General features: G+C 48.1%; 1 protein-coding gene across 1 annotated transcript in view; it reads left to right on the forward strand.

Annotated features, from left to right (window-relative positions):
• PCLO (piccolo presynaptic cytomatrix protein) overlaps positions 1-12,228 on the forward strand; it is a 303,767-nt gene that overhangs the window by 172,389 nt on the left and 119,150 nt on the right. The window lies entirely within an intron of this gene.

A 12,228-nucleotide genomic window follows, 5' to 3' on the forward strand; every position in this document is an offset into this window, starting at 1 on the left:
AGGAGTATCAGTCCAGTGGCTTCCAACGGGGAAGCATTTCCTCTTCCCTGAAGCCCATCTGCTTTCACCCTTTCACAAAAGGCACAAAAACCTGCTCAAAGAAGTGCAAACATAGGATGAGCTGAAAATATTGGTGAAGCGTTCAAGAATGGCGTGACAATAAATTGAAGCAAACCAGTGAAGAAGCAATGTGATTTTTATGGAGAAAATATGAGTGCTCCCTCTCCAGACTTCCTAGGGGCAGCTCACATCAATAAACCTAAACAAAGCAAATAGGCAATAAGAATAACATCAATAAAACAATCCAAGTCAATAGCATAAATCAAATCAATAAAAATTCCAAAAAAGCTGCCAATTAGAAGTACGGCAATCCTTGGCAGTGTCCACAGAAGGTGCCATTTCATTTGTGTTGCGCTTTTTGGATCATGTGGTACAACAGACAAAGCCGACCTTCACTTCACTCGGCAGCTTTTCAGCCTTCAGCATCCACAGGCTAGTGAATGTAAGCTATGCCTTGTGTGTTTGTAAGGCCCCAAATCCACTACACTAATGGTGTGTGTGGAGGGAGGTCTCATTCACACATGAGGGTTATTTGTCAACCCATGTCTGGAACACATAAAATACTGTTTGGTTCAACAGACACAAAGATGTGTCCTGTGTCTGCAGCTACAGAGCAATGACGTGGGATGTCGTCACCTGCAAGTAAATTACTTTAGGCAAAACCCTTCAGATTGGGGAAGAGGGAATTCTCCAGTTGCTGCAGGGTCCGTTAAACAATTATCTTCCTTTAAAAGAATTGTGGCAATTCCCATTTTTGTCCTAAAAACTTCGTCACAAATTGATACAAGAATATGCATTTTAGATTTTTTTAAGAATAAAGTTTCATGCTCATTGACTTTTGTCCATTGCCGCTAATGAGGACAGAATGTTTATAGCATAGAACGTCCCTGAGCAAATCCTTAGTTACATTGACATGGGCATAGCGGAGAGCACGAATTCCTCCATATTCGTCTATGTATATTCATTTTCCTTATCTACACTTCAGCCCTGCACCCACTGGTGCCCTGCTTGCTAGCATCCGTCAGATGCCCAAGTGCTTCATTTGGCAACTCTGACCCAAATCGTCTTTTCACTCTAATTCTGGCAGCTACAGACAGATGATGCTTCAAGCAGCACCAAAAGTAAAGGCCACGTGGCATGTGGCATTCATTGGGTTGAAATGTCTGACTAGTCTTGCAGGGATGTGGATAGAGCCCCAGTGGAGGAAAGGAGATTTAACTCTGTCCTCTCCGTGGCATTCCCCCTACTTTTAAAAAAAATGGACGGAGCATTGATTATGGCTGACTTTTAATACTTTCGTGGATAAAAGTAGGCTGGGGAAAGCTATTATTTCCTTTCCACGAACAGCTTTTGCGAACCATAAGACACACAAGGAGCTCCAGTCATGGAACTCCAAATATTTCATTTTAGGCTAGCTTAATCCTTAAATAAGGATTTTCTCTGAAGGTTGTGCCACTTCAGTCTTAAGTATGAACACTGACTTGGACTCCACAACCATCAGTGCAAGGAGCATGGATGTTTTCCATGCCCCCCCCCAGTCCTTGCTGAGCCCAAGAAAGTTGGGGTCAGACCCACATGGTCCAATAACCCCACATATTTGGGGGAGCTACAGTGTGAAGGGGGGAGAAGGTGAAATTGTATCAGCACCAGGTAAGCAGGGACTGTTTGGAGCAGGACAGCATGGCAAACACCTACATTCCTTGTGCAAGTGGATTGTTGGATCCAACCCAAGCTTTTTAAAAAGGTGCCCATGGGAAACTTCCTGCCAAGGGGAAGGGGCCCCGATGGACACGGACCCTGCTGTGCTCGTTTTCCATGAGCAGTAACTGTCTTTACATCTGGGAGAACGTTCCAATAGGCAACTCGCCACCTGCAGTCTAAGTGGTGGACCCTTAAGTTACTCTTTCATTTTTCCTGTGCATTTCAATTGTGTCTAAAATATTCATACTTAAGGGGTTTAAAATGTTTTTATGATTCCTGTCTGCATTTTTAAAATACCAGGAACAATTCTATCACTATCTGCGCGTGCTGAGTGCGCAAGAAACAAATGTGCCTAGTGCTGTTTTGACCAGTGGAATGCACCAGCTGAGAGCTGCAGTCAGGTCATAATAAACCCATCCAAGCCCCTACCATCACACCGAGCCATACGCTGCCGGCCCCGTGGCAGAGATGCCCTGTAACTCAAGGAGTTGCCCTTTTCCCAACTGGAGCCTGAGACAATATTTTGCTTCTACTTATATTGGATATCAAAGGAGGGAGCAAATCAGGTCAGAACTGTGACTGCCGGACTTGCTGCTAACTATGAGCCGGATGGTACTAGTGAACACCAGCAAAGCTTTCTGGGAACGGGAAATCAGCCCCCCCCATCTCTTCAGTGGATCCCCTCCCCATTGCTTCCCCCTCCTCCTCCGTTTCCTTCCTGCCCTCTCATGTCTTTTCCCAGCTCCCCCTTTTGCTTTCCCCCCCTTGCCCCCCCATTCTTTCCTTCCTGCTCCCCTCTCCCCTGCCTTTTCTTACTCACAAGGGTACCCCGTTGCCCTCCTGATTACAGGGGTAATTACAGCTGATTACTTTTTTTACTTTTCCACATGCCTGTTTCTCCACTTCCCCCAACCAGCCCAATCTCCTTATTTTCACTCCCCGGTCTCTTTTTCCTCCCCACACCTCAGCCATCTGGTCGTTGTTTTATCCGCCTGGCACATCTCTCTCCCCCCTGACGTTTTTGTGCACCTCCTTAAGACATCTGCACTGCGTGGTTAATTTTGGCTATGTTTTTACTTTACCTGTTATTCTGCAAACATAGCCGCCACCACTCACCACCTTCCCACAGATTTTTTTCTCAGCATGGTGGGGCCACACGTCACTACTTGATGATAAACCCGCATTATGTCCCACTAAGCCCAGTTACCACTTGGGTCTCCTCAGTACTTCAATATCTCTGGGCTCACTATTTGTTCTATAATGTCTAATGCAGAAAGGGGGGGGGGGGTAACTCCCTGTCTAGAATTTGGGCTGGGACTGTCGGTTTGTGTTGACATGAAACAGACCCAGGGCCTGCCACTTTCCAGCCTGTTCCATTCCAGTAATGGCAGGTGACGCACCATGCTGCAGGACACTTGCCAACAGGGTGGCTGTCCAAATTAGTGGTGCACCAGAGACCTTTCTGCTGCCTTGTGGCTCCCCAGATGATACATGTCGTTCCCTAGGAGAGCTGACGCTGCGTCCAGGTGTAGTGACTTGGCTGCTCCCAATGAGAGGTGGCTTTGAGGGGGGGCATGCAGAGTATAGGAAGGAACATACAGAAAGAAACACTAGAGTGACACCACCACCACCACCACCACCCCCGTTTGGTTTGGTGAAGCCCAGCAGTGAAAAAACAAAAAGGCGACATAATCAGCTGGGGCAGGCAGGATTCAAAAGGGCCCACTAGGGGTGTGCAAGCCAAAAATTTTCGGCTATAGCCGAAAGTAGAAAGCCGAAAGAAAATTCTCTATCGTTAAAGCTGAAAGCCGAAACAAGAATCTCTTTCGGGATTCGGGATTCGGGATTCTTTCGGCATTATTTCGGCATTCTTTCGGCTTTTTTCTATGGGAAAATGCCTCCGTCTTCCAGGACGCCTGGAGGAGGCATTTTCCCACCGAATAAGCCCAAAATTGGTGGGGACCTTCCTCTAACCCTTCTCTAACAACCACCCAAGTTTCAGACAGATTGGACTTTGGGGGGCCATGTTATGGCCCCCCAAAGCAGGTCCCCCCATCCTCCCATAAAGGAGCATCTTCTTCATTATTTCCTATGGGGAAAAAATGAAGAAGCAGGCTTCCTTTGCCAGGGGTGGCATTTTGCATGCAAAATGCCCCCTTACCCTCAGGGGCCCTTCTCCCACCCCTCCTCCCACCCCCCACCAAGGCTCAGCCTGCTCCCACTTGGGGGGGCCATTTCATGGCCTCCCCAAGTAGGTGCTCTAATCTCTACCACTGACAGCTGGGGGAGGCTTGTGTTGCCAGGGGTGGCATTTTGCATGCAAAATGCCCCCCAACCCTCTGGGGCCCTTCTCCCACCCCTCCTCCCACCCCCCACCAAGGCTCAGCCTGCTCCCACTTGGGGGGGCCATTTCATGGCCTCCCCAAGTAGGTGCTCTAATCTCTACCACTGACAGCTGGGGGAGGCTTGTGTTGCCAGGGGTGGCATTTTGCATGCAAAATGCCCCCCAGCCCTCTGGGGCCCTTCTCCCACCCTTCCTCCCACCCCACACCAAGGCTCAGACTGCTCCCACTTGGGGGGGCCATTTCATGGCCTCCCCAAGTAGGTCCTCTCAGCCCCTAAAGTCCACCCCTTACAGCCCCACACAAACCCAATTCCCCCCCAGCTGCCGCACACAGACCCAAATCCCCACATTAGCCCCTCACAGACCCAAATCCACCCCCACCTGCCCCACACCCATAACCCCAGGAACAGGCTGGCAAAGGCCAGCCCTCTCCCTTTGTTCCCTATGCTGGGAACTTCTAAACTCTCTTTCCCTGGGCAATTCTGCACAGCCCAGGGGTGCCACAATGGTGGGCACACTTCTGAGTGCCAGCTGGTCCCTGTGAAAGAACACCTGAACCACAGACACCCTCCCTCAAATTCCCCCACCACCTACAGAGATAGCTGGCCAGCCAGCCCCATTGTTCCCTATGATGGGAACCAACTGCACAACAAAGAATAAAACAAGAACAACACAAAATAAAGTTTTTAAAAAATTATTTTCTCCCTTCCAAAGTACAAGTAGGCAAAGCATTATGACACATTACACCAGCAGTCCCCCACACAGAAAAATAACACAACTCACTTAACATCAGAGAATCACAAAGCACGATTCCTGTCAAAAACACTTTATTTCTTGAACAGCTTTAGGTTACACAGCAGGGGGGAACACCAAAGGGCTTGGCAGCAGTATCTTACACAAAAATAACACAACTCACTTAACATCAGAGAATCACAAAAGCACAATTCCTGACAAAAACACTTTATTTCTTGAACAGCTTTAGGCTACACAGCAGGGGGGGGACACCAAAGGGCATGGAAGCAGTATCTTACACAAAAATAACACAACTCACTTCACATTAAAGAATCACCCCAAAAAATTGCTGTCAAAAGCACTTTATTTCTGTAACTGCTTTAGGTTACACAGTAGGAAGGCACCACAGAGCAGGAAAGCAGTGTACTACACAAAAATAACACAACTCACTTCACATCAGAGAATCACACAAACACAATTGCTGTCAAAAACGGTGAAGTGGGTTGTATTATTTTTTGTAGTACATTGCTATCATGCCCTTTTGTGCCCTCCTACTGTGTAACCTAAAGCTGTTCAAGAAATAAAGTGTTTTTGCCAGGAATTGTGTTTTTGTGATTCTCTGATGTTAAGTGAGTTGTGTTATTTTTGTGTAAGATACTGCTTCCATGCCCTTTGGTGTTCCCCCCCTGCTGTGTAGCCTAAAGCTGTTCAAGAAATAAAGTGTTTTTGCCAGGAATTGTGTTTTTGTGATTCTCTGATGTTAAGTGAGTTGTGTTATTTTTGTGTAAGATACTGCTTCCATGCCCTTTGGTGTTCCCCCCCCCGCTGTGTAGCCTAAAGCTGTTCAAGAAATAAAGTGTTTTTGCCAGGAATTGTGTTTTTGTGATTCTCTGATGTTAAGTGAGTTGTGTTATTTTTGTGTAAGATACTGCTGCCATGCCCTTTGGTGTTCCCCCCCTGCTGTGTAGCCTAAAGCTGTTCAAGAAATAAAGTGTTTTTGACAGGAATCGTGCTTTGTGATTCTCTGATGTTAAGTGAGTTGTGTTATTTTTGTGTAAGATACTGCTGCCATGCCCTTTGGTGTTCCCCCCCTGCTGTGTAGCCTAAAGCTGTTCAAGAAATAAAGTGTTTTTGACAGGAATCGTGCTTTGTGATTCTCTGATGTTAAGTGAGTTGTGTTATTTTTCTGTGTGGGGGACTGCTGGTGTTATGTGTCATAATGCTTTGCCTACTTGTACTTTGGAAGGGAGAAAATAATTTTTAAAAAACTTTATTTTGTGTTGTTCTTGTTTTATTCTTTGTTGTGCAGTTGGTTCCCATCATAGGGAACAATGGGGCTGGCTGGCCAGCCATCTCTGTAGGTGGTGGGGGAATTTGAGGGAGGGTGTCTGTGGTTCAGGTGCTCTTTCACAGGGACCAGCTGGCAATCAGAAGTGTGCCCACCATTGTGGCACCCCTGGGCTGTGCAGAATTGCCCAGGGAAAGAGAGTTTAGAAGTTCCCAGCATAGGGAACAAAGGGAGAGGGCTGGCCTTTGCCAGCCTGTTCCTGGGGTTATGGGTGTGGGGCAGGTGGGGGTGGATTTGGGTCTGTGAGGGGCTAATGTGGGGATTTGGGTCTGTGTGTGGCAGCTGGGGGGAATTGGGTTTGTGTGGAGCTGTAAGGGGTGGAATTTAGGGGCTGAGAGGACCTACTTGGGGAGGCCATGAAATGGCCCCCCAAGTGGGAGCAGGCTGAGCCTTGGTGGGGGGTGGGAGGAGGGGTGGGAGAAGGGCCCCAGAGGGTTGGGGGGCATTTTGCATGCAAAATGCCACCCCTGGCAACACAAGCCTCCCCCAGCTGTCAGTGGTAGAGATTAGAGCACCTACTTGGGGAGGCCATGAAATGGCCCCCCCAAGTGGGAGCAGGCTGAGCCTTGGTGGGGGGTGGGAGGAGGGGTGGGAGAAGGGCCCCTGAGGGTAAGGGGGCATTTTGCATGCAAAATGCCACCCCTGGCAAAGGAAGCCTGCTTCTTCATTTTTTCCCCATAGGAAATAATGAAGAAGATGCTCCTTTATGGGAGGATGGGGGGACCTGCTTTGGGGGGCCATAACATGGCCCCCCAAAGTCCAATCTGTCTGAAACTTGGGTGGTTGTTAGAGAAGGGTTAGAGGAAGGTCCCCACCAATTTTGGGCTTATTCGGTGGGAAGATGCCTCCCCCAGACGTCCGGGAAGACGGAGGCATTTTCCCATTGAAAAGCCGAATGAAAGACGAAAGAATCCCGAAACGTTTCGGCTTTTTTCTTTCGGCTACCCGAAACGTTTCGGGATTCCCCGAAACGTTTCGGCATTCCCTGAAAGAAGCCGAAACACTTTTGTTTCGGCATTCTTTCGGCATTCTGAATGCCGAAACGCACATCCCTAGGGCCCACTATAAAAGTGGTAGCACACAGGCTCCGTGCCTCATACCACGGACACTATGCCTGGATGCAAGGCACACTGGGTGCAGCTCACCTGTCCTCCATAGCATGAGAAAGGGCCAATAGAATGGATCTTTTACAAAGCCAGTCTGGGTGTGGCAAAGTGATGCCCCCTCCCCATCATGCTAGGCCTGTTTCATGTTCTGAAGCCCTCAAAGCAGTGGGTGCCGCTGCCCTCTTGGTTAATCAAACATCTCGAAACACGCCAAGTAATCCTAATGTGTCTCAGGCATATTGCTGGGCCTCCCTGCTTTAGAGATCGCTAGGGACACCCTGAGTTGCTCCAGGAATAGTTTCTGCTGCTCGGAGTCAGGTTCCTGTGGACAGCAAGGATGAAAGAACAGCTGAAACTAGTGGATACTGCTGGGTTCTTGTTACGCCACCACCCTCTTTCTGGAACCTCCTTCAGTACAGAACCTGCTGCTATTTTTAAAATGGAAGGTTTGATCCAGCTTGTGTTGCAGGAGAAAAATCACAAGAGCACTGTGGATTTTATGGTGAACGCGTTTGGTAGCTGAACATACTGTGCTTGGCCGTCCCAAACATAGATGAACTGATCACCCAACCTGTTCAGCTCCTGGAGGTAACACCTGGAACTCCTGCCAAAGAGAAACTGCCTCCCAAACTTCTTGCTCGGTCCCCGCCTCACAGGGGCCTAGTAAGAAGTTGGACAGTGGAGATCAAAAGCCAACTCTCAGGCAATCTTGGCTGAGTTTCTCTGTCTGATCACCACACCATCCTTCCAAGCTTCTCCATCTATGCCAGCAAAGCTGAAGCTCAAGAGAAAGCTTGTGGAGGTGGGGGGTGGGCAGCAGGCAGCTTCTTTTCCCCTCTGCCCCAAATCGGCAGCCTGGGTTGGAAAGAAAAGAAGCAGGCCTCTGTTGATCTCAGCAGCCAAAGCAGTTCCAGGTGTGAGGAGGAGAGAAGCAGAGTGTTTGCCCAACTCCCCCCCCCCCCCCAGCTGTTATCTTGAGCTGCAAAGAATAGAAAGACGGGTTTGGGTAGAGATGAAGGAGGCAATTTTTCCCTCCATCCAAAATGGCAAAATGGGCTGACAAGTGGGGCTGCAGCAGAACTGGAAAAATCTGCTTCTATTCTCTAGAAGGTGATGGCTGGGCTGGGGGAGCGAAGAAACCATCTGTCCACACACACACACACTACACACTGAGAACTTGGAGGAAGTGGCCATCTGTTTCTCTTCCCCCACCATACCAAACTGAGAACTTGGAGGAAGTGGCCATCTACTCCTCCTCCCCTCCCTCCACCCTAAACTGAAAATTTGGGCTGCAGAGAACAGAATCAGAGGGTAGGGGCAGATGGCTCCTGATTTCCTCAGCCCAAGCTGTCCATTTCAGTGGAGAGAAAACAATTCTTCATTTTTGCTCACTTGAATCTTACAACTTTGGCTGCCACCTCAGTGACAATTTGGGGTGGGAAGGGGGGGAAAGGGAACCACTGGGCTTCTAATTCCCTTCCCCCACAAGGCTGCAGTGCAGCAAACTTCCCAGGCTGGGAGATCAGAAGAGCTCGCCTTCCAGCAGATCCCTGCAATTAGCTGTGAGTTGGCTCCTCATGCTCCCCACCCCCCAAGTCTTTATTGGGTACCCAGCATAACTTCCGTAGCAGAAGATCAAAAGCTGACGCCCAAGGAATCCTTCATCAGCTGGGAATTGGCTTCCAATGGCTGCCAGTAGCCTGTTCCTGCAAAGAGGCTGCAAACAGCCTCTCAATTGCCTGATTGCTGCTGGTAAACGAAATGTGAGCTGAACCAGCAAGTGTTTGTGCATCCCTAATGGACACATGAAGATGCTCATCGGAACTACTCAAAACAAGTTACCTGAGTTTGTGCAAGTGAACTAACTTACAAGTGTTTTCCCATTAGTCTTCTGTGCACTCGGTCACGCAGTCACACACCTCTTGATCCCATGGACAGACAGACAGACAGAGGAGCTTTATCCCAAGTCCTCTGGGATGGGGGACAGAGTTTGAATTCCGTGTTATACCTCATCTTTGCTCATGCGGATGGGTAGAGTTGAGTGGCTGGTTCACTCCTCCAGGCACAGCCATGCCAGGGCTGCTTTGTGAGAGAGTAGCACAGCAGACAGACTGGCCAGGCACTGGGCCAGTGCTCCTCACCTGAACAGCTCCTCACTCCTCACTTGTTATTTTCCCTGCTAACACAACCCGTAGCTGACAACATGGCAAAGGAACACATACATGAGCAACACAAATAGCGAGAAATTTGTGAGCTTTTGCAACAATTACGGATGGCAGGTGGAATAAAAGAAACAGGACATATGTAATACATAATTCAAAAGTGTTCATATCTTCTAGAAAAGCAGCATATAAAATGCTTTATCAGGGATTTTTTTAACACTCTGAAGAGGGAAAGGGGAGAAACGCCTCTGTTCTCATGATGCCAACCAAGCAACTCAACTTTTACAAAAGCATCCCACCAAACAAAGGGTTAAACCAAGCAGTGTCACGCCATCTTGGATCACGCTCTCACTTTCATCTCAACCATAACCAAATGAGGTATAACAAACGGAAAGGGGAAGGCACTCGAGCAAGCTAGCCCATGGAATTGTGGAGATTTTTAAAATTGTGAAAAAGAAAGGTCATCTTCGTGGCCGCTACAACTTTTAACAGAACAGGCAGGATACAAAACAAGTGAAGGGGAGCAACTGCATCGCCCCCTTCCCAACTAGAGTGAAAAGAATGACACAAATGCCAGGGAGAGAGAAGCAGAACAAAACTGATGCTCTGCACTAGCAACCCAGACTCCTGCAAACACAACCACACAGCCAGAGAACCTGTGAAATTAATAGACACACGCTCCACTTGGGGGAAAGCCAGCATGTGAATGTAAGACCACACATAAAATTCCCTCATTCTTGCTTCTCTGGGCAGTAAATTCCTTCTGAGTGGAAACTTGTTGTCAGCTCTAACTTCATTTCATTTCTGGAAGGAATCCCCTCTCCCTGCCCTGCCAGCATGAGAAGTCAAGTACATGTGACCGGTGCTCACTGTGGCTTCTTTCCCTCTAAAAACCAGGTGTAGAGAATCCCAGTGCAGACTGGGACAACAGTGCAAAGGGAGGGGGGTAACCTCCTTGCCTGCACCCTTATCTTGATCTGAAATGTCTCTTTGGCACCCAAACGGTTTCAATACAAGTGGTTTGGAAGACCAGGCATTCTGCACAGCAGTTATCTGGGGAGCCTCAAAATGTCCTTTGTCATCCATTCATAAGGCGCCTGCTTCCATTTATCACCTTCTCTTAAATACAGCAGCCTGACTTGGATAGCCCATGTGAGCCTGATCTCATCAGATCTCAGAAGCTAAGCAGGGTCGGCCTTGGTTAGTAATTGGATGGGAGACCTCCAAGGAAGACCAGGGTTGCAATGGGCAAACCACCTCTGTTAGTCTCTTGCCATGAAAATTCCACCAGGGGTTGCCATAAGCCAGCTATGACTTGAGGGCACTCTCTTCCTCCTTAAATACAGCATGGTACCACTAGCTTCCCCTCCCACACACACACACGCAAATGAAGTCTGAGCAATCCAGTGCACAGCTCTCGACTTCCCTCTTTCTAGCCTCTGTTCCCGCAGGACATGTTTTGCCATCCAAAACCTTCAGATATATCAAGACAGCCACCACCACCACCACCACCACCACCACCAATCATGTTGGCCTAAACCCTGTTGTCATCCAAGGCTTTTCCACCAACCCCCACCTCCTCCCACAGCTTTAGCATCAAATTGCAAATTCCATTTGCCACATCCCACAACAATCTGTACACCTGGACACCCTCACCTTTGGTTCAGGGATGTACAGCACAGCCCTTGATGAAGCAGTTCCTGCACTCTACATGCAAACAACCCATTCCATGTTTACCCAGAAGAAAATCCCACTGATTTCAGCAGCCATTACTGCCAAGTAAATGTGTGCAAAAATGCAGCCTAGGGTTATTAACTTCTAGCACTGAAGAGGATTCATTGATTTGTGCGAGGAATAATGGAGATTTTGCAAGTTGCCTTCAGAGCCCAAGGGCCTGAGAAGGGCTAAATCCAGGATAGCCAACTGAAGTCTGTTGGCCTGACCTATCCCAGGAAGCTGCTTGGAGCCAGCCAAGATCTGCCTTCTTACTTAGTTCCTGTGTGGAAAAGGCATACTCCTGCCTTGGCAGGGGGACAGCATTATGTAACAGTACATTTTCACAAAAGGAAGAGAAATCCCGGGTGCCAGTCTATGGGCGCTGGAGTTACAGCTGCCAATTTTTTTTTCACAGAAGTTAGCCGCTAAATCTTTTCTCCCTTCATCTTTGTGTCAGCAAATTTTTCTTGTTACATTCTGTGTTTCAGCTTCCCTTGCAGGGCTAGTTTAAAAAAAAAAAGCACTGTAACTTAGAACCTGCTCACTGAGATAGTAAATAAATAAAATGTCCTTAAAGCTGGTAGTATAATGCATTGGTTAGAGTACTGGGCTTAAACTGTAGCGATCTGGATTCAAATCCCCGTGATGTTCTCAGCGTGACCCTGGGCCAGTTAGCCACACTGGCCTCAGAGGATTGCTCTGAGGATAAAATGAGGGGAGGAATTGGATTCATTGCTCTGAGCTCCTTGGAAGAAGGGTTTGGTTTTAGAAAAAAATGAACAAGAAGAGGATGTTTCTCCCTATGCATGTCTGTAGTGACTGATACATAAATAGGTAATTTTTTTCTCAATTTTTAAAAATTTGGGTGCCTTTATAAGCTTCCAAACCCACCAGCAGCCATTTCAGCAACAACTGACACTGACGTTAAGAGGGCTTCTGTTCTATGACACTATTGGCAAATGCCTCCCGTTCATTAATACACTGATCTGAACATTCTCTTCCTGGCTGATGAGAGAAGCCACGGGGTGAGATTCTTGAGCGTGCAAGGAAGGGCAAGGA

Source organism: Eublepharis macularius, chromosome 16 (assembly GCF_028583425.1).
Source record: "Eublepharis macularius isolate TG4126 chromosome 16, MPM_Emac_v1.0, whole genome shotgun sequence".
NCBI lineage: Eukaryota > Metazoa > Chordata > Lepidosauria > Squamata > Eublepharidae > Eublepharis > Eublepharis macularius.